The sequence below is a fragment of the Callithrix jacchus genome, chromosome 5, assembly GCF_049354715.1.
Source record: "Callithrix jacchus isolate 240 chromosome 5, calJac240_pri, whole genome shotgun sequence".
NCBI classification, from domain to species: domain Eukaryota; kingdom Metazoa; phylum Chordata; class Mammalia; order Primates; family Cebidae; genus Callithrix; species Callithrix jacchus.
The window spans coordinates 152188478-152212083 of NC_133506.1; the positions used below are offsets into that span (position 1 = coordinate 152188478).

Sequence of the window (23606 nt, forward strand, 5' to 3'; positions counted from 1 at the left end):
TGTGAACAGAGATATAAGAAAAGAATGGTGATAGAGGGGGTGGGGTGAGTAGAGAAGGAAACGAAAGGGAAACACAGTGAGTGCGGTTGGGGAGGGAGATCGGGAGTGAGTGCAAAATCGTGGAGCACACGGTGTCAGTTGCTTAATGAGCCAGATTGCATCGTTGGTACCACATCATCACTTTTCTTTTTTTTTTTTTTCTTTGAGAGGTGGGGTCTCACTGTGTCACCCAGGCTGGAATGTAGTGGTGGTCATAGCTCACTGCAACCTCCAATTCCTGGGCTCAGGTGATCCTCCCACTTCAGCCTCCTGAGTAGCCTGGACTATGAGCACACACCACCATGCCCAGCTGATTTTTCTACTTTTTATAGAGACAGGGTTTTACTAGGTCACTCAGGCTAGTCTTAAACTTCTGGGCTCAAGAAATCCTTCCGCCTTGGCCTCCCAAACTGCTGGGATTACAGGCATGAGCCACTGTGGAGGGCCACAGCCTCGCTTTTCTGTGGACCCACACTCTGTGACTTTGCAGCTCCTCCCACTAGTAGGTCTCTCCAGCCTTGACTTCGGGTTTGGCCATCGACTAGCTTTGGCTGATAGAACGAGACAGCCTGTGACAGTGTCCTGGTCATGAGTCCAGACCATAGGAGGCCCTGCATGATCCTGCTTGCATTCCTGTGTCTGGGCTGCTGCCAGGAGAAGAATATCCTCAGTAGCCTGTTGGTCCAGAAGGAGGAGGGACATGTGGGGCAGAGCCTAGCTCTGTGTGGATGTCCTGGTGATCTATAGTTCTCTGAACAAATTCAACTGAGAGCAGCAGAACCACCCAACAGCTCAGCCAGATCAGCTGACCTCCATGTCCTAGAGAAATAATAAATGGGTGCTGTTTTAAACCATGGAATTTCAGAAGAGGTCTGTTGCACATTGATAGTGTGAGAGTTGCAGATATTAGAATGAAATCACCATTGTCAGACCCAGGCCAAATGGAGACGGGATGGCCAGAAGGAGAGGAGACTCATGCTTACGTGTCTGGGATAAGAACTATTTCCAGGGACTTTCTAAAAACCTTTGGAGAACTTCATGCGTCTCCTGCTTTGATAAGGTTTATTACCAGACATTCTTTAGAACTGCGGTAATTCACATAATATGTTCTTGAAAGAATACTAGCCCAGCAATGACATCTCCACCAATGAATTGACCAGAACTCTGGCTTCAAACCTCTGGAACCAATGAGCAGTTTCTAAGCAGCTTGTGTAAGTCTGTCTTTTGCTAATAAAAATCTCCTTACCCTTCCCTCACTGAATGCAGTGGAGGCTTGCCGTTTCATGCTCCAGATTATAATCTTTATTTCTATTCCTGACTTAACCCAACATATTTAGAGATAATTTTCTCTGGTGTCTTTTTTGTAGGTTGACAGTAGTTAACTGATATACTTGCTTAACAGCCACACACCTTTCTTCCTTGTGACATAATCTTGTTTTTCTTGATGATGGCAACATTACCATTTGCCAGATAATTTCTTTCTTAGCCTTTCTTGCAGCTAGGGATGACCCCAGGATCTAGTTTTGGCCGAGGAGACATAAAAGGAAATCCTATTTCTGGAAAAGATTTTCCTCCCTATCCAAAAGCAAAGCCCCCTTCTGCCCATCCTTTTCTTTTCTGCTTGGGCACTGGTGTGACTACGTAATGCCTGGATGTGTGGAAGCCCTCTGGTCACCATGAGGTCACAGGTTTGAGGATGAAGGATTTGTACACTGTGGGTGCCCAGACAGAAGGATGAGAAAAGCTTGGGTTCTTCATCACATCGTTGAGCAGCAGACAATCCCTGGGACCACTATGTCCAGGCTCTTACCTAGTAAACAGGAATTATTTTTATAGTTTTATTTTCTTTATTTATTTTTATTAAAAAAATTTTTTTTAAAGCCTACGGCACCCAGTATTCCCAGGCTATCTCCCATGCCAGTACTAACCAGGCCTGACCCTGTTTAGCTTCTGAGATCAGACGCGATCTGGCACATTCAGGGTGGAATGGCCATAGACATCTTTATGGTTTTAACTACTGTCTGTCAGATTTTCTGTTGTGGCAGAAAATGAATTCTTGAGCGGCAAGGGACATGATGAAGGTGGAGGAGGGAAGTGTGGGTGATAAGTTAGGATGCGTGTCATAGCGCAGTGCAAAGAATGTTGTACTGAGAATTAGGAGACCTTTTCCTAATTAGTAGTGTAACCCTGAGTAATTTACACAACTCTCTTGGCTGCGATGTCCTCTTCTGAGAAAAGAAGGCATGTACCTAGATGATCTCTAAGGTTTTTACAACTCTAACACTGATTCTGAACCTACAGCCAGGGCTCCAGGTGCCACAGCTGGGCAAATATTCACAGAGGATTTTGGAGAACCATTAATTATGTTCCAGGAAAAGATTGAGAATAGTGGTTTTATAGCAAATGCTTAGCTCTGGGCTTGCAAATAATGAGTTTCTTTTTCATTTCTGAGTTTGTGTCTCATGTGTGTGTTACCTGCCCTAGGGTACTTCCATGAGAGTGCTCATTAGATGCCTCATTTACAAAAAACAATTTGCATGCACGGGGCAAACGCTTCCTCTTCAGCAGCAGGTGTTGTGGGATGGAGAGAAACATGCTGGCTAATGCCTTGTCATCCAAATTCACAGAAATTTCTGGTATCCTGGGCAGGTTTAACACCATTCTAGGGAGAGAACGAAGGGAACACATCTGAATAAATTAGTCTGTTTAGTTTTTGGTTCGGCAGAATAGAGCCTTGGCAGGATCCCAGGGAAGCATCAGCAGGGGGAAAAATCACGTTATCTTCTGTTCTAGCCAACAGCATTTGCCTGCCCGGTCTGTGCAAAATGAACTTGCTTAGCTTTGCAGCCTTCTCCAGCTGCCACTGTTTCTCTCTGGCCTTCTGGTCACACATGACCCTGGCTCATTTAGCTTTCTTTAATGCTATAATTTTTCTCCCATACCATTTTTTCTTTGATATCTGTTTGCACTTCATGACAGTAATATTCATTCAGTTCTGTCTTTTTCTTCCCTTCTACCTTCTATTCTGTCTTCTTTATCCATAATCCACTACATTTTGAAAGCATTCTTTGACATTTGCACATCAGTGTTCCTAAAATCTACCAAGAATTCTGGGGACATGATTGCTCTCGGGTATCACAATTGTCTGATGTAATCATACAAAAATATTTTTACCAACTACTATTCGCTGCTCAAAGAGAAGTTCAAAGCTAGGATTTTGTTATAATTTTAAACTCTGTAAGCATGTTGGATAAAAGTGGAATTTGGAAGAAGGGCAAATTCTAGAGCAGAACCAGGGTAGGGCAGTGGAGACTCCCTGAACATGTGAACTGCATTCATTCAAGGAAACATTTTACATGTATCAAAGGTGACTGCGAAATTCTAGAACGCTGAGCTTAAGACTATAAAGGGAGACAAATCACCAAGTGCACACCCTTGTCATAGATGGATTTTATTTTATTTTTTTTTTGAGATGAAGTTTTACTCTTGTTGCCCAGGCTGCAATCTCTGCCTCCTGGGTTCAAGCAGTTTTCCTACCTCAGGCTCCTGAGCAGCTGGGATTACAGGCATGCACCACCACACCTGGATATTTTTGTATTTTTAGCAAAGACTGGGTTTCACCATGTTGGCCAGGCTGGTCCTGAACTCCCGACCTCAGGTGATTTACCTGCCTCAGCCTCCCAAAGTGTTGGGATTACAGGCATGAGCCACTGCACCCGGCTCTAGATGGAGCTTTCATAGAGGAGAAGCAGATGGAGTTGTCAAGGCAAAAATGTCCCCTTGCAGCCACATTTGCCCTCGGAGATACCAAAATCAATGTTGTATCTCCTCCTTACCAATTCTAAGCACTGAAGTGGACCCAAACACCAAAACCCCACTGGGCCCAACCAAAGACTCTTTCCTGACCAATGAATGACTGGATTTGTTTGAGCCAATCGGGTTCAGGCCTTTGGGTTCACTGGGGCCACCGGCAATGCTGGTGTTCAAACCTTAATTGCTGTGAGCCCTCACTTCCTAGATTGAAAATTCCCTAACTTTCTCCCTCTCTGCTAACTATTCAGTGAATTTCTTTACTAGAGTGTGCTTCCTTGCCTGGAAAGTTAATAAACTTGGTTTTGTGGATTTTATTTATTTTATACCTCTGGTGGCCTATGTTTTATTATTTTTTTCAGAATGCAGGCTGTCAGGAGCCAGCTATCACTTAACATCTGGCAGCAGCACATAAAAAATTCTGAACATTAAGAACAACTGAAAGAAACTCCCAAATCAAACCAAACCAAATAAAAAATATAAACCACAATGACAGCAGCAACAACATAATAACAGCAAATCTCACTCGTCAGACTGCCTTGCTTAGAAATGTTACCCAAAATAACTTCCTGACTCAGGTCATTTAAACTTGGAGTTGGTTTCAACTGGACTAAGCCAATTTCAATAGTGGTCTAGATTTGAATACTGATTCTAGGTGTTTATGTGACCTCCTTGTTTGGTTTAGCATTCAAAGTTTAGTAGACTGATAAAGAACCAAGGTCATAGGGCTGGGCACAGTGGCTCATGCCTGTAATCCCAGCACTCTTGGAGGCTGAGGAGGGGGGATCACCTGAGCTTAAGAGTTAATGACCAGCCTACCCAACATGTATTTTGTAAAAATACAAAAAATTAGCCGGGCATCGTGGCGGGTGCCTGTAATCCCAGCTATTCAGGAGGCTGAGGCAGGAGAATTGCTTGAACCTGGGAGGTGGGGAGGTTGTAGTGAGCCGAGATCGTGCCATTGCACTCCAGCCTGGGCGAGAAGAGCAAAACTCCATCTCAAAAAACAAAAACAAAAACAAAGATCCAAGGTTGTAAGGTTAACAAAAATCACTTGTTCATTAGTTTTCAATTATTCACCATGTCTGCAGCACAGTTTGGTAAATTTAGGTGGAAGCTGTGCATGTCTGACTTTTGTTCTATGAAACATAAATTTCCTCAGAAGAATACTCCCAGAATTTTAATTCATTTTGTTTTGTGGTATCATTAAAGGAACCAAGGAGATATTCAGTTGTAACTGGTGCTTCTGCAGCAGAATTTTCAAACCCTGGGAATTTTCGGAATCCTGTACACCATTCCTCGCTGAAAGAAACATCCGGCACTTTGCCCGTAAGTGTACTTTCCTCTTACGTCAAGACGCTGTTGTGATTTGTTTCACCCTTCACAGCAAATTATTAATGTACTTTATATTTGAGAAGGGAGTTTGTTGAAAATGTAGCAGAATCCACTTGATATACATCTTGCTGTAGCCTTAAAATATTACAACCCAATCTTGCTTCTGCCTCTGGCTGTTCCGATCTTTAACACATTTTGGTTTTTAAGGTGAATTACATGATGCTTTGCATATCCTGAATAAGATTGGGACCCACTGTCTTTGATGGTGGCCTTCCCTCTTATTGCCAGCCTCAAGTAAGGTTTATTCACTCATTGCCTACTGTCCAGGGTTTTATCCTGGGAATACACAAAATGGTGTTTGATTATCTTGCCTCTGCCTTCTGGGATTTCAACTTAAGCCATCTTCTTCTTCCCTCCCTCAAACATTTATTAAGACGCAGAAAAATAAACATGAGAGGAATTCTTCAATAATTAAAGAGACAGGCCAGAACAAAGGCTCCTCCAAAGGACGAATGCTTAATGGCATGTTTCCAGAATGTAGGCTGCAGGAGAATGTGCACCTGGGGTGGTAGGAGATCCAAGGAAGGAGGTTAAATTATGGTTTATTTCTTATCCTTTTGTAGAACTCTTTCTGCAAGACATAGTTTCTTGGAGGATGTAGCAGTTATCAACTGCTGTATAACAAACTACCGTAAAACTGAGTGGCTTAAAAAGCACAATGATGTATTATCTCTAATGATCCTTAGGGCTGGAAATCTGGGTGGTTCTGTTACCTGTCTTGCCTGGACTCACTTACTTGGCTGTCTTCACCTGGGAGTTTGGGGCTGAGGGTCTAAGATGGTATCACTTACTGTCAGCAGATGGTGCTGACTATGGGATGGGATGTCTCTGTTCTTTTTTACATGATCTCTTATCCTCTAATAGACCAGAATGGACTTCTTCACAGCATGGTGTCTCAGGGTCCTAAGACTTAGGCTCTAAAACTTGCACGATGCTACTTCTGCTGCATTCTATTGGTCCAAGTAAGTTTTAAGAACCTTCTAGATTCAACAGGTGGAGAAATAGACTCCATCTTTTAATGGAAGGACCAAAGGGGCATAGACCCACAAAGCCATAATTCACTGTCGTTACTATGACAATCGGTCACAGCAGAACTGGGCTCAAATGAACGGGGATGAGGGGAGGGCTAGGAGATAGGAGGAGAAGAATTTCAGAGTTGAAGACAGACTACCTTCAAAATCTTCTTCCTGTCTGCAATTATAGGATTCTCATGTGTCAGCAAAAGGTAGGTTGTCCCAGGTATTTGTTTCTGGGGAAACAGGCTCAAAGGGATGTATTAGTGAAGGAAAAATAATTAATGCTAGCAATTTTATTAATGTTTGGCACTTAGGGGAAAATATATAAAATGGAAAAGCAGAACAAATAAGAACACCAAAGAGAGGTGGGGAGGTTATGTACTCAGATGCAAGTGCACTAACACAAGATTTTATCAGGAAATTATATATACATGGTAGGCTGTATGTATATATTTTAGCATACACACGAAATGCTTTGTGCTGTAAGATAAAGTCAACTTTAGGATTGAAGCTTTTAAAGGTGATTTTCCTTTTTATAGCCCTGCAATTTAGGTAGGCCATCACAGGGCGAAAGACATGCAGGTCCTTTTATTCAAGTCTCTTAGAGTCATAATCATGAATTTCTTATACATAGTCAGGACATGTGTAACACTTTATTAAAGGAATTTAACCTAAAAAACATTATAAACTCATTTTTTCTAACAGGAATGTTAGAAAAAATTCTCATAGCACATTTTATACCTTTCTCATCAATCTTTGACTTTTCCATATTCATTTTCTCTGAATCTAAAATCAATAGTCTTTCCAAATAGTTTCTGTCTTAGCAGCTACTATTGTTTTTTGGTCATAGACACAAGAGCACTTCAGTCTTCCTCCCTTCCGAGGTTAGTGGACTTGATTAAATACATAGCTTTAGTTTTCTTTCCAGCATGCCATGTCTCTATTTTATTTATCATGCAGAAGTGAAAAAATGTCAAATAAAAGAGGAAGGTGTCACAGAGATCAGTTTTGTCTTTATCCACTGCTAGTTGACCCTTGCATTTATTTTTGCATCTTTTCTTCCTTTTAATTGACTTCTTTAACCAGAGCTAGTCTGGGCCTGAATGAAACATAGGCAGCTTACACTTTCTCCTTTCTTTGCAATCAATAACCCTTCCTTACAAGGTGCTGCAGGGCCTCTGCCCTAGACTATCAATCTTTTCAGGTGTCATAACTTCAGGCTTCTATGGCAACCTTCTTGGTGGACCTACAACAATTTTTAACAGTTTGAAAATCAATCTTAAAGGTTTGAAAGGGTAACTCATACCACTGTTATTATATAAATGTCTTCTTTATTCCTTGAGCCAGGACAACTCAAGTAAACAAGGAAATAAGCAAGAAAACAAAAATCACTCATTTGGAGATGATGACTCTTAAGTATGTGTCTTAACTATGCCCCACGCTGAGACATTTTTTTGAGACGTGTTCTGGTTAGTTTTAAGTGAGCTTACCTAATTCTCTTCCTTCAACAGACCTCAAAAATCACAAACAACGGCCCTCTTCATTCACCAACTCAAGCAATGGTGAATCTCCACTTGGCGTTGTGGTGTGGCGGGTCTATGTGGTACTTCACACAGTACTCTGTGTGAGGGTGTTGAAGATGATCCTGAGGTCCCAGTTCTCTGGAGGGAGCCTGGCGGGTAGTTAGCCTCTGCTGAATCTCAGTCTAGCAGTGCAAGGTCAAAACCCAAAAATGCGCTCAATCTTGAGTTATTGAAGTTGGATGAAAAGTGAAGTCATTATTGGGCACGACATCTGGTGTTTCAGTCCCAAGGCCACAAGCAGAATGCTACAGTCTCTGAAGCTTAATGATTTTGTATTTCACATAGCCACTTAAGTTTTTCACAGCCTGAACTCAATTAACTTTCACAGCCCACTGTGGAGGTGGAGAGGGAAGTGCCATACATTTTTGCAGTAGATGTAATAGCCTGTCATTGATCACTCGTTTGCATGAACACCAAAACTTTGCCTACACTTCCAGGAGGACAAAGAAGCCTCCTAAGGGTCTTGTCTGTGAATCAGGTGCCACAGGTCCTCTGCTCTAGACTATCAGTCTTTTCAGCTGGCCATTTGGAGGGCATTACAGGGCAAATCATGCGTAGTTGAAACCCATGGCCTGTGCCTATGGGCAGAGCTGCCTGTTGATGGGCAGAAAGGACAGCTCTAGATAGCAAGCATGTGAACAACACCCCCTGGTGTTGGTGAGGGTGGATCAACAGGCACAGACATAAACTGTCAGGGCTGTAACAGGAGCAGCCTTTCCTATCGACAGTGCTCAGGCAATGGGGTATCAGTGTGGTGATATATCATCATTCTAATTGGCTGTTTGGGTTTCATTGTATGGGTATGTTATAATTTATTTAATCAACATTTAAGTTGTTTTCAATTTTTCACCATTACAAAAATGCTTAATGACTTGTATATATTTCTCTGTTACTTTCTCTGTCACTTTGACCCATTATATCATTGGGGTGGGGGGAAGAAAATCCCACGAATGGAATTGTTGGTTCAAACTTTAAAATACTAGTACACGGAGTCAAGTGACCATCTAAAAAAGTTGTGTGCCAAAATTATAAATCAATTGCCTATGTTTTATTTTAGTATTTTAATGAAATTGTATATTTTTATGTCTAGATATTTGCTCCTTCTGAAATTTATTTGGGCATAGAGATTTGTCATTTCTATTTTGTCTAAATGACTAGTCAGTTTTTCCAACTCATTTTGTTGGTAGTCCACCATGATCATGTATCAGACTCTCACACACACATGAGTCTCTTTCAGAATTCTGGATTCTGTGCTATTGAGCTTTCTGTTGTTATATAACGTTTTAATGTTTATACTTGTATGCTTCTAACATCTAATAGGACAAATGCTCTCTCATTATTTTGCCTGGCTATTTATGCATGCTTATTCATTCAGAAGAAATTTGAAATCAGTTTTTTCCATAACAGAGAAAAAAGTCCTAAATGATTTTTGATTTGGATTTCCATTAAATTTAGTTTTATTTCAAAAGAATTGTTATGTTTACAATATGTAGTACATGTTAAAAAAGAGGATGTAGTTTTCCTTGTAGTCAAACATCTTATGTTTCTCAATAGAATTTTACTGCTTTCTTCACATGTCATGCACATGACTTATTAAACTTTATTCCTAGCAGTTATATACATATATAAAACAATATATATTTATACATATGTGTTATAAATGCATTCCTAAGAGTCATGTGTATATATATATGTTATATATAATGATCTATGTAAATATATAGATAACATATATAATAATATATATGCTATATATTTGTGTATGTTGTAACTGTATGTATAACTGTCTTCCTAAGAGTTATATATAATATATATAAACTATTATTTATATAATATATAAACTATTATATATAAAATATACAATATATAGGTAGCTCTATATATAGAGTTTTATATATATAAAACTATAATATATACATATAAAACTAGGAACATAGTTATAACACATATGTAATATTAATATCTATATAAGTTACACATATATTACATACATTATATATTTGGTAGCAATGGGGTTGCTGAGGCTGGTCTCGAACTCCTGAGCTCAAGCAATTTTCCTACCTTGGCCTCCTAACGTGCTGGGATTACAGGCATGAGACACCATGCCTGGACTGGAATTGTGCTTTTTTTGATTTTATTATTCAAGTGATTCCCCTGGTCCCACTTATAGGTCTCTAGCCTGCTCCACTGGAGTAGGCTAATCTGCTTTGCCCCTGGTTGTCCAGTCGTCTGGGAGCTCCACTTTGGACTTTGACTGACACCTGCAAGGGTCAGCGGAGTGAAGAGGCTGGGCCAGGCCCCCTGCCTTTGCCTCTTGCTCCTTCAGTCCTTGTCCACTTCTGGTTGCAGTGTGTGGAGCAGGTGCTGTGTCCTAGTAAATAAAGAAGAATCAAACAACCTCATAAAACTCCCCAGAAGTGACCAACCATGAAAATATGAGCTTATTCCAAGTACCTGGCACTTGTACTTGGGGTCATCTGCCACAAGCCAGGTCAGATGTCCCATGGCCAAGGGTTCGGGAGCTGGGGCTGGCAGCTGGTAGCAGCACTGGCCTCTTACCCTGGCTGTGGCCCTGCGACCTTGCATGTGGGAAGTCAGGCTAGTGTTCCATGTGGAAAGTGTTCAGGTTCTTCCTGGGGGTACTATTCTGACTGTGCATGTAAAGAGACAGATTTCTGGGGTGAGAAAGGCAGCCCCAGCTTTTAGAGGATCCAGGAAATCTCTCCAGGGCTCTGACCCAGAGAAAGAACAATTTCTAGAGAACAAGGGAGCTCAAGCTTTTTTTAGTTCTGATTTCTATCCCAGTCATTAAAAATCAAGCTTTAAAAATAAGACCTTATCCATTATGTTTTAATAATCATCACTGGGGCTTAAAGTGACTAATAATAAAAGGTTTATGTTTAAATATTAAACACTAATGGTTTTGTTCTGCTCTTGAGAACTGGAGGCAGGCAGACAGTTGAAAATGGGTTCACAGTGTGTCCTGGGGTCTGGGCTGATGACTAAGGTGACCCCTGAGAAACGGCACCTGTAATTGGAGGCTTGGCTGTCCCCCACTCCACCCTTGCCTTGGTCCATGCCACAGTCCCAGACTGCATCCATGCCCTGGCAGCAGGGTGGGGCTTCCCAAAAGGCTTTTGCATTTTTGTTTTCCCAAATGACCAATGGATCTGTTAGAGAGGAATCTATTGTTAATTCTTTCTTTTTTTTTTTTTGATGCCACAAGACTACTTTGAGGCTCAGAAAGCCAAATCCTTGATCTCAATAATAGTAGCTATTATCTGGCACTGAGCTGGCACTTTATATATATTATGTTATTTAAAGTTTACAAGAACCCTGAAGGGTACACAATATTTTTCCTATTTTAAGTATGAGAATTCTGAAGCTTACAAATTTTAAATAGCTTTCCAAGGACACCAGCTTGTAAGCAGTAGAAGGAAGATTTGGAATCAGTTTTTATCTGATTCCAAATAACACTCTTTCCATTGCCCTATCTCACACAACTAGATGAGAATTACATAACGGATGTAGCCCTCTTGAGACATGATTTTACTTTTTCTGGACAAGCCTCTTTTCTTTTTGGAGTAAATGGTATTTCAAGGATGATTTCAGACAATGAGCAACTGGACATAGTGGCATAAACATAGTAGAAAACACACTGGACTTCACCATGTGCCAGCCACTCTTCTGAGTACTTTGTAAGTATTAAATCATCGGATCTCATAACCATGCCATGATGTAGTGTTTCAGTATGTTCAGGCTACTGTACCAAAATACCATGGACTGGTGATGGCTTATCAACAACAGAAATGTGTTGCTCACAGCTCTGAAGCCTGGGAAGTCCAACATCAAGGTGCTGGCAGATTTAGTGTCTGGTGAGGGCCCGCTTTCTGGTTCATAGATGGTGCCTTCTCACTGTGTCCTCACATGGTAAAGGGGAAACAAGTTCTCTGGAGTTTCTTCTATAAGGTCATTAACCCTGGTTATGAGGGCTCTCTGCCCTCATGACCTAATCATGTTCCAAAGGTCCCATCTCCTAATACCATCACCCTTGGAAGGTAGGATTACAACAGAGGAAATTTTTGGGGACATAAACATTCAGACCATGGCGTGCAGTTCCATTATTATCCCTCCATCCTTCAGTTGAGGCACAGAGATGTTAAGCAAGTTATCTAATGTCTGACAACCAGTGAGTGGCTGAGCTGGGATTTGAACCCAGACAGGCTTGACCCAGAGCCCTGTGCTCTTAGCCCTGTATATAGGGCCTCTCTAACCAAGACAGAGAAGGCTATAGGAGGAGGCTTCATGTGGGGTGAGCACCAGTGACTAAGAGTTCTGTTTGAGCATGCTGTATTTGAGGTAAACTTTTATGTATCCAAATGGAGCTATCAAGAAGACATTCAGGCCTCAGTTTAGCACATAGGTAGTACATAAAGCCTGAGATAAGATGGAACAGTCTCTAGAGAGTGTGTGTGTGGAGAAGAGAGACCCATGGCCCCTTCCACATCCTGACGTTAGGCAGAAGAGGTAGTGTTGGAAAAGGAATCAAGTGGTTCCTCCCTTTCTCTCACACCCACATCCCAATCCTTAAGGAAGTCCTGTGGATTCCAACTTGACTCCCCTCACTCCTTATCACTGCCCAGACATCCACCTGGCTCTCTCCTACTATCTGCAGAGTCCCCTTGAGTCTGCTTTGATTCCTCTCTGGCTGCCAATATCCTTCCTAAGCTCGTGCCACACTAGCCTTCTTGTTTGGAACATGCAGGCACAGATGTAAGTTATATCAAACTCAGCCAGCGGCACCATCACTTATTTTCTTTAGAAACATTTTTTTTTCCCCAAGATGCCTAGAGTCTGGGAAATGAACTGTGGTGAGAACATGGCATGCAGATCCAGCTCTTCTCTCTTCGACATGCATCATTAGCCCCAGTCACCTTTGACAACTATGAGCAGTGGGGCACATTTGGCTTGCTTCCTAGGGATTTCAGGGCAGAGTAAAATTCACTTTGATTGAATAGGTAGGAATCAAGGTCAACCTCCAAAACAGGTTTTCTTGGAAAAATAGAAACTATAATTTACCCCATGAATCGTATTTTTAAAAATTAAATTCTACTTCAATAATAAGAGGTGATAGAAGATGCTATTGTGTTTCCTTTTTTGCTTTGTTAAAGAATCAAGATTGAGGCCAGCTGTGTGTATAGGAGAAAGTGTCAGCAGAATCTCTTTCTATTCCTTCCCTATCAAACCCCTTGAGAGAAAGAGTTGTTATTCCTTCCTTGCTTCTTGATCTTTTCCCAGCCCTCTGCAATATTACTTTTTCCTCCCTGCCTTCTTATTGCCTGTCTTCATTCACTCTTATTCCTTGTCTACCACCCACTGCCAGGACACTGTCCTGTGTCCCAAGAGCATAGCCAGGCTCCTGATGTGGAGTAGCCCTCCCTGTACAACATACCCTAGTGGCCCAAGCTCTCACACACTGCTCTGCCTTTGCTTAGGTCACTCTCATTGCCTGGCATATATTTATCTCATTTTTATACTTAAAAAACTTGTTTATGTCCAGCTCAACTGTCCCTTCCTTGGAGAATATTTATTGACCACTCTCTGCCTCCTCCAGGAAGAACTGACTCTTCCCAAGGCTTTCCCCATAATACTATGAGCAGACCGCAGTGCAGGGGATCAGAATATGCCAACCTTGAAGATGCCACTTTGGCTTAAGAATTGTTTTGAGCTGAAGGCGATTGAGAATCAGCAAATGGAGGAAAAGCTTTCTACGCTCCCTTTTTCTATCTGAAGGCAGACTATAAATTTCCCTTTGTGAGGTTGTTCCCCTTTCCTTTTCCTGTATCCAGAGTTGAAAAACAACAATTATCACTACAGACAGAAAGCTGGCACCAGGTTGGGTCTGCACAAACAAATGTTACTAATATAACCCTAATCATCCATTAATTTTCTCCATATATTTGCCTTTCCACAATTTACCAACCCTAGAAGTCCCAATCCCTTTACGTTTGCTTTGTCATTTCTCCATAAATTTATTGCCTTTTGTTAAGATATTAATAAGCTCTACATTCTAACATTCCACTGAGTTACTCATCACGTTTCTCCAATAAGTACATCCACTGCATACATAAATAAATTCTGGGCTGGGTGCGGTGGATCAAGCCTGTAATCCCAGCACTTTGGGAGGTCGAGGCGGGTGGATCACAAGGTCAAGAGATTGAGACCATCCTGGTCAACAAGGTGAAACCCCCTCTCTACTAAAAATACAAAAATTAGCTGGGCATAGTGGCACGTGCCCGTAGTCCCAGTTACTCAGGAGGCTGAGGCAGGAGAATTGCCTGAACCCGAGAGGCGGAGGTTGCAGTGAGCCGAGATCACGCCATTGCACTCCAGCCTGGGTAACAAGAGTGAAACTCCATCTCAAAATAAATAAATAAATAAATTAATTAATTAATTTTATTTTATTTTATTTATTTAAATAAATAAAATAAATTCTGGTTTTTCCTCATGTTAATCTTTTATCAGTTTTATTTGTGAGTCCCAGTCACTCAATCAAAGAGAATAAATGGGGAGCTTCTTTCCTCCCTTATAGCAGGTACTGAGTTTACTTCAAAGTCATTGTGACATCATGTCTCTTTCTTTCATTAGTCTATGCACTTTTGCATTTTTGGTATTTAACACAGTGGTGCAGAGTAGGTACTAAGTCCACAGTTGCGGAATAAATGAATGAATGATTCACAGTGAGGCAAAATTCATAATTTTGCTGGAAGGTTGTCATACTGATTATAAAGAGTCACATGCATGTCACCTCACTACCCAGTTGCCACCCTGACTCTCCTTCCAACTCTTCATAGAAGATGGCCCAAGAATTTAAAAACTGAAAAATTCCTGTTCCTGATTCTGTTACTGACTCACTCTAGCCCTTTAAATTATTCACTTCCTGTCTACAATGGTGTTTGTTGGCTTACAAAGCAAGGTGACCCTTGAGGGATGAAAACAGCTAAGGGCTTACAGATGATTTCAGAATACGATGAACTGTGTAAATGTGAATGCTGTTATGAATCAATAAAGTGGGTGAGGGAATCGAAACTGCTCAGCTCTCTCTTGAATTGCTAACTGGTTTATCTGTCAAATTGAAAAAGTACTAAAACCACCCCAAGGGGAGAGTCTTGGTATTCACTCTTCCTCATGAGTAATTTCTTATTAAGAATAACAAATAAGACAAGAAGCCAGAATTCCAGACAGGGAGGTTGAGTGGGGGTGTGGGGGTGAGAGGTTAGGGGGCTTGGGGCTGTCTCTGGTGCACTAATTCCCATTTTTGGTGTGTTTATTTAAGTATGTGTTTGCAAACAGAACGATGCATAAATTGTTAGTACCCAAAGGCAGTTCCCGTGAAGGGAAGAGACTTTATAAATGTTGCAGCAACTTTTTTTCCGAGGGGTGCTGAGGGGTCCTGAAGGGATCAAGAGCTGTTGTGGATGTTTCTCCCTTTATGTTCTCTGCTGTGAGAAGGGGTTTCTTGGAACTGCCCTAAGGGTTTGGGAGGCCTTCTCATTTTCTCCTCTAGTCAAGCCAGGGTAAGCGTCAGGTGCTACTGGACCACTGGCCTACCCACAATGGGTAGCTTATGATGGGAAATAATTAGCTGATTCAGTCCATGGCTGGAGGAGGGAGGCCATGCTGAACGCCAGCTAGCCTGGAGTAAGAACATGTAGGTTCCCAGCAGTCAGGCATCAGTTAATACCAGGACTAAACAAGGACAGGCGGTCTCTCAGGAAATGAAGGTCCCCTTTTAGATGATGATTGGGCTTCAGACCTAAAAGTGAGGACCCTGGTGTGCTGGCTTGTCTCATGTGCTTCGTAACCATGGCCTGCATGCCACCCAATATTACTGGATGCAGATGGTGACCTGGGTCCTGAATTCCACCTCCCTGCTTCCCTGTGAGGTATTGAGGGGTCCTCTTTTGACTTAGGAGTGTCCTGAGGGCTCTGTGGGGAGGAGCAGGGGCCTATGGGGGTGGCAGGCATGGTGGTACTAAGGGGCTTGGCACTCATTCTGCAGATGTCACTGGGAGAGGGAAGAACAATTCCACCTGCGTGAAGACTGAGTGACTGCAGGTTTTGGACTCTGGTGATGTGCAATGTTCAAGGAAGAGGTTTGCGTCCCACCCTGGGAAGGGCCAGTGTTACCCTCGGGCTGAACCAAATGTCCCTTTCCAGTGCCAAAAAGAAGACCAAAGAGCTGTGTTCTGAGATTTTTTAAACAGTCAATTGTTGATATATAGCCACATGTGTATATAAAATATGAAAACACAGGGTATAATTGTTTACAATAATTGTGGGTGTGTTAGAGTGTATTTTGTACGCATATGTGTAGTATGTGTGTGTGTGCATTTTCATATTCTCAAGATAATACACAAATAACCCCTTCTCTAATCACATTTTTCCTGTAAAACTTGGAAATCACCCCCTTTGTATCTAGTTTCAAAGACTCAAATAGGAGGAAAGAAATTTTTTTCGGGTTAAAGCAGCACACATGAAGTTAAAACTGGAAAAGGCCCATTGAGATTTTTATTCAATTTATACCTCATTGTGAAAACAGGAGAAGTATCTTGGGAAGCACTTAGAATCTATTGAGTCTGGAGGCCCTGAGTGGGCACTGACTTGTCTGCTAGGGACATGTTTACTGATATACGAAGTGGACTGATGGCTGGGGACAATCAGATCCTCATGAACTCCAGGAGGCTCCCTGACCCTTTTGTATCCATTCCAGGGTCAAATGCTGATATATTTGTAGATTTCATTTTTGTGATTACATCCCAGATGATACTGTTGAGTTAAACCACCCTTGCTCTGGAAAGGTGTTACACACTTAGAGAAACAACATCTGCAATAACAAACTGAAGGTTGATGAAGCACTGCAGAAAGATTGAAATCAGTCACTTTCAGAACATTGAGGGACCTCTGTGATTGGCAGCCTGTCAACATTACCAGTTTGTTTACATAAATGTAAATTTTATGTTCTATGGGCATGATCCCAGAAGGCTGCCCGTAAAATGTAATCTCTTCCCCTATTTTCAAGGGTAACTCTTTGCTATGACAAAATAAGGATGGGCTTAGCTTTTTGGATATTCCATCTGAGATTACAATGGTTTCCTTATTGATAAACCTCAGGCCTGAGCTCCTCAGGTAAGAATTTCACAAGACCAGTATGATGATTGGCCCTGGCTATTTACTCATAAACACATTACATTTTGAATAACCTCGTGAATAAATACATTAGGAGTTGCGTACAATTGTGGTGGTTGTGGACTCTGTCTTAGAGTTGATGGACAGTAATCAGCCACGGGCTGGGTTGAGGGGCACAGTAGAGGCCCCTAGAGATGGATATTTCTACAGAACCTGTTTGTAAGTACTGATGGATTAGCTGGGTCATCTTCTGGCAGGTCAGGTTAAAAAAATTTTTTTTAAGAGACAGGATCTTTCTCTGTCACCGAGGCTGCAGGGCAGTGGTGCTTTCACAGCTCACTGCAGCCTTGGCCTCCTGGGCTGAACCGATCCTCCCACCTCAGCCTCTTGGGTAGCTAAGACTACAGGTGAATGCCACCACACTTGGCTAAGTTTTAAATTTTTTTGGAGAGATGGGGTCTCACTATGTTGCCCGGGCTGGCCTTGAACTCCTGGCCTCAGTGAATCCTCCTGCCTCAGTCTTCCAAAGTGCTGGGATAACAGGTGTGAGCCACTGTGCCCAGCCTCAGACAGTAAGTTTTAGTGAGGTGAGATGGATGTATTCTCACATCTCTCTTTTAAAGTTTATAGTTTAATGATTTAAAAACACACATACACATGCCCATGTATATCAGGGATGGCAAATAGGTGCCATCTTTCATGGAAATGCCAGTTGACTGGTGAATACTAACCTGAGCTCTGCACTGAGAAGAATTATGAATCTGTGGGAAGGCCCTATGGGAAAAAAATGTAATAGTTGATTAGAGACATCCTCTAAGGGAATGGACATTCTTAGGGGTTGAGGGAGATTTTCTATACAAATATGAGGGCTTTTCTTGTAGGGGATGCTGAAGTAGTGTGGAAGAATGTACTATCACATTGACGTGGGTTTCCAACCTGTCAGGTGCATTATTATTTGATTTCAGCTTGTTAAAATAACTGCAGTTTTTTAACTGCTCATTCAATGTGTTCTAACAGTTTCCTCAAAACATCTAAAGCTCAGCTAGGATTTGTGTACTGAGTGTAAACAAACAACTCAACTGAAGACAGGAAATGGGAAAGAAAAATAGTGAGTTCATTTTAAGCTAGTTATATACACAACAATTAACATTAAGTTAAATCCCTCTGTTACCCCTAAACTTACATTAGCCATGTTTCCTGATTTCCCACTATTAACTCAAACATTGTTTCACAAACTTTGACCTCCATAAACACAGGAAACATGCATTTTAATAGGGTAAAGATGGGCTTTGTTGTAAAATAATTTTGTAAGAGATCCCTTATCTCTTTGTATTTGATAGCAGGGGAAGGAACCTGGGACTTATGAAGGAGGAAAGAGAAGAGTCAAATTTATGTGACTTGAGCCCTTTGCCTCAATCTGATTAGTTAGCAAATCGTTTTTTAAATTGTTTAGTTCACTAAGCCATTAATTCAGCTTCCTTATCAGCACAGAGCAAAGCATTTTATAGCAAAGCCCTGGAATAAACAAAAGCACTCTAACTCCATGTGATTTGCTTCATCGTTTCGTTAAAGCTAACTCTGTTTAAATTGTGTTTGATTTCATTTTTTCCTCTCTTGAAGAAGGGCTTATATTACTTTATTTGCCCATGGGTTAAAACAAAACAAAACCAAAAAAAGATGTTTTCAGACAGTGATTGTATCGTTTAGCTACTGCAGTCAGCTACTAGTCACAGATACCCAACCAGAGTTGCTTAACCAAACTAGAAGTTTATTTTCTCTGCCATAAGAGAAGGATGGATGATGGCATGAGCCCAGTGGCACTGTGCAGTGCCACGGACCCAGGCTCCTTGAGACTTCTTGCTCTTCATCTTTGATTGCTGGCTTTCATCCTCGGACTCACCTCATGGTGCAAGGTGGAAGGAGCTTCAGCAGTCATCACGCCTCCATTCCAGGGAGGAAGCAGGAGGAAGAGGGGCTGGGTTTCTTTTAAAAAAACCTTTCCAAAAGTCACACTCCATCACTGGCCATGTTCCAGATGACTCTCACTGGTCTTTTGTTGATTTCATCCACCTCTGTGGCCCTTGGCCACTCAGTCACCCCTGTGTGGACTCTGACCCGGCCTGACAGCACATCAGCTCCTGCCTGCACCCTGCATATCTTGGTCCAAGGATTCCTCATTGCTTCTGAGACCTGAAGAGCCGCAGAATCCACGTGACACTCATGCAAGTAAGATCCAGAAATGAGGAAGAGTTGTTGCATCACAGGTGGAGCTTTGGCTAAGGGGAGATGAGAGCCGTCAGTGTGAATGAGATAAGCTCTTCTCCCCTCCAGCCCCAACCTGCAGCAGTCCATTTGCCTTATGGGAGAGGGCCCCATGAAATTGAGTAGTCAGTTGCACTGCCCAGCTTACATATTCTCATATCAGCTATCTCTCCTCCCCTGCCTTACTTCCCCTGTCCCTCACCTCTACTCCCCTGGGATTGCATTTCCCAATAAATTAGTAGCACATACAGGTTTGTGTCAGGTTCTGTTTTCTTAGGAACCCAGGCGGAGGCAGGGCAGAGCTTGGTGACATGACCATATTCCATTGCTAAGGAGCCAAACAGTGCATTTTAGCTGGTAATATTGACATCTCTAATAAGATCAGATTTCTGTTGCTAAGGAAGGGTGGGGGAAGCCTCTGCTATAATGACACACAGTATACATCTCAACTGCAGGCCAAGTCAGCACTGAAAACTTCCAGCAGCTGCATTTTGCTAAGCTGAAGATACTGGTGCCTTTGGGAATGCAGCACAGGAACAAAAGCAAAGTGAGACAAATTGCACTAGCGGAGATTGTTTTTCCCTCTTGAGTCTAGAAGAGCCCCACTATCTACATGCAGCCTGCAGCTACAGTCCCCCATGGCACAGTGTAATTCAAGCTAAGCTGCTTCTAGAGAAGATGTTCTTAAGAGATCTTGGCTCCCGTGCCAATGAAGTTACTCAAGAGGCTGCTCAGCTGCCCCCAAAGGTCTATTATTTTTTATTGGGACTGCGGAAAGTGGGAATGAATAGGTGCCAGTGGAAGTGAAGGAAGGTGGGGATACTAGATGAAAATAGAAGTTCAAGACTTAAGATTTAAGAAGCCTTACTCTAATGGGGCAGGGCCATCGGCACCAAGAAAGCAGCTGGTTAAGATGCAGTGAGCTGGGCATGGTGGCTCACACTATAATCCCAGGACTTTGAGGGCCGAAGCAGGAGGATGACTTGAGTCCAGGAGTTCAACACCAGCCAGACCAGCATAGCAAGACCAAGTCTCTACGATAATAAAAATGGAAAAAAAAAAAGCTGGGCATGATGGTATGTGCCTGTAGTCCCAGCTACTTGGGAGGCTAAGGAGGAGGATCGCTTGAGCCCAGGAGTTCAAGGCTGTAGTGAGTGATCATGGTACCACTGCACTCCAGCTTGGGTGACAGAGTGAGACCCTGTCTCTCAGAAGAAACCAAAATAGTTGAAGTTGGAGAAACAAGATGGGGTTACCCAGAGACCTTTAAGGATGGAAGATGAGAACAAGGCCTCAGAGTTTAATCTGTGTGAAAGTTTTTCTTGGTTGTGTATACAGGGGCTGGTACCTCAGGCTTGACTGTTTTGCGTTCAGCTTTTTTTTCTTTCTAATTTTGAACATTACTTGCAAAATACAAAATCTCTGAAAAGTTTCATGCCTTAAACATATTATTGATTGGTTAATACCTAAATAGGGATTAGTTGATACATTCTGAGAGCCACAGGACCTTTGGCTGTGGAGTGTGGGGATACGGGGCTGGTATTTGGAAGAGAGCACCTGGGGCCTGAGGTGGACAAAAGGAGGGAGTCACCAGCAAAGGGCTTGCTGAAGTCCACAGCATTTGATTCCCTTCCCTAAGCAGTTCATCGAAGGTCCAGAACGTTAGAAATACCAGGAAGAGTACAAACAGTGCCTATTATATCGTACAACATTAGTCAAAAATCACAGTGCAACCCAGATTGTCTTAATAAATGAGCAAAGCCAGAACAAACTGTTCACAGCCTAATTTTATTAGGTGCTTCTCAAAGTGCAGAGAGAAAGCACAAAATCAGACAGGATGCTTTAGGCTGCAAGTAACAGAAAATCCAGACTCAGTGCTCTTGAATAATATGGCCATTTGCAAGGCTGGTTATTCAGAAGTTCAACAGCATCTTCAGAGGCCCAGTATTTTCTTTCCCTCCTTCTGTGTGGTTCTGCCATCCTCAGTATGCCGGCTGGGCTCTCCTCTTGGTCCCAAGGTGGTCGCCATGGGCCCAGACAATGCAGCAGAAATGCAAAAATGTTTGGTTCTCCAAATATTTCTTCTCAAGTTCCGATTGTATCAGCAAGAAAACTTTTCCAGAATCCCTTCAGTCAACTTCCTCTCATGTCTCATTGGCCAGAACTGCCCTTGCCTAAGCCTTACCCTGGGAGAGAAAAGGAGCTACCACAATTGGCTTAAACTTATCTTGATACATGGCTTAGGACTGGAGCTGGGGCCCATTTTCCTGAAAGCACTTAGCCACGAGGAGGAGGCTGGAAACCTGATGGAAATCTTAACCTTTCTGAGACTCAGTTCATCTGTAAGACGGAATTAATAGTTGTGTGTATTTCACAGACTGGTTGTTTTGAATAAATAAGATAAGGGGTGCGAAGTGTGAACCACAGAGCAAATACTCAGTTAGTGGTTGCTATGATTACAGGAGTTTCATCTCCAGAATGTGTATCCCTTTTGTCACAGAAAGAAGATCCCAGCAAGGGGAGAATCATAGTTGCAGTGCCTGTGGCACTCAGGGAAGGTATTTGTTCTATTTGATGCCAAAGCACTAGTCCTCACTCTTGTGTGAAAGCTGTAGTCTTTCTATCACCCCTACAAGAATTCCGGGACATTTCACGATCTTGGCATTACAATTCTCTTGTCAGCTTCTGCTGCAACAGATGAGACACAAGCTGCAGAATTTGGATAGTAAGTTAATGGAGGATTAACTACGTAGGTTCCCTGTGTACTGCTCAAGGGAAAACGTATTCTCTGAGGTTTTGATCTCTGGGATCTCAATAAGCTGCCTTGCAGGTAAGGACTGCATTCCTTAAGTTCTGACTGCATTCAAGGCAGGCCCTCAGGCTTAGGCCTGAGGCTCCTCAAGGCCCCTCCTGTTCCCACTCTGGCTTCCCCAAACTGGGACAGACAGTGAAACCGGCATACACATCAGAGACACCAACCTATGTTTGAACACTGGCTCAGCTGCCTACCAGCTGTGTGACTGTGCAAGTCACTGAACATCTCTGCAGCTCAGCTTATTTTATTTTTTCATCTAGAAAGTAGGTTTAATACCTATTGTGCAAAGCTGTGAGGTTACCGATAATGGGTGTGAAGTAGCTATTGTGTAACATGCATTCAGTAAGTGATAGCTGCTATTATTACTAATTGGGTTCTTCTTTGTAAATATGTATGCATATATCTTATTTATTTTTAACGGCTTTATTATATTTATTATGTTATATGAGGTATAATTTACATACAGTAAAATATGTTCATTTTAAGTGTACGGTCTAAGAAGCTTTGGCTAATGCATATCCATGTAACCACCACCATGATCAACATATGGAACATTTTTATCACCCTAACATTGAAGGCAACCCTCACCTCCCTCTCCGGCCTCAGACAGTCACTGATTTGCTTTCTGTCATAGGTTTCTTGCCTTTTCTTGAGTTACATAAAAATAGACTCATGCAGTCTTTTGGTCTGGCTTATTTCCCCTTGCATAATGCTTTTGGGATTTATTTAGCATCATATGTATATTAGTAGTTTGTTCCTTTATATTTCTGAATAGAATTCCATTTGCCAGTTGATGGACATTTGAATTATTTCCAGCTTGGAGCTATAATTAATAGTGATGCTATAAACATTCACGCATACTGTGTGCACATACACTTTTATTTCTCTTGGGTGAATACCTTGAAATGGAATTTCTGGGTCATACGGTATGTTTAATTTTATAGGAAACTATTAACTGTCTGCCAAAGTGGCTGTAGCATTTTGCTTTTCCACCAACAGTTCATGAAATTTACAGTTGCTTTAAGCCCTCCCCAGTATTTGATATTGCCGTTTATTTTAATTTTAGCTATTCTAATGTGTGGCCGGAGGTGTCTCATGGTTTTAATTTTCATGTCTCTGATAGCTAGTGATGCTGAGCATCTTTTCATGTACTCATTGGCCATTACTATGACTTTTTTTGTGAAGTCTCCTTTCAGTTTTTAGTTCAATTTGTAATTAAGTTGCTCATCTACTTATTGTCATTTGTAGAATTCTTGAGCTATTCTGAGTTCAGATCCTTTGCCGATACGTTTAACAAAAATTTCTTTCCATTTTGCTGACTTGCATTTTCATTTTCTTAATGGTACCATTTAATAAACCCAAGTGTTTTATTTTGGTGAAGTCCAGAATATTCAATTTTTCTTCTGTGGTTTGTATTGTTGTGTGCATGTTATATCTAAGTAATCATTGCCTACCTCAAGGTAACAGAACTTGCCTGGGCCAGACGTGGTGGCTCAT

At 41.9% G+C, this 23606-nt stretch overlaps 1 long non-coding RNA gene and 1 pseudogene across 1 annotated transcript in view; one reads left to right on the forward strand and one right to left on the reverse strand.

Moving 5' to 3' along the window:
* LOC128932226 (uncharacterized) overlaps positions 1-23606 on the forward strand; it is a 90954-nt gene that overhangs the window by 12902 nt on the left and 54446 nt on the right. The window contains exon 3 of the long non-coding RNA XR_013536441.1: positions 5062-5178. This is a non-coding gene — a long non-coding RNA (uncharacterized LOC128932226). The remainder of the gene's footprint in view (positions 1-5061; positions 5179-23606) is intronic.
* LOC118154098 (5S ribosomal RNA) lies at positions 1919-2037 on the reverse strand (annotated as a pseudogene).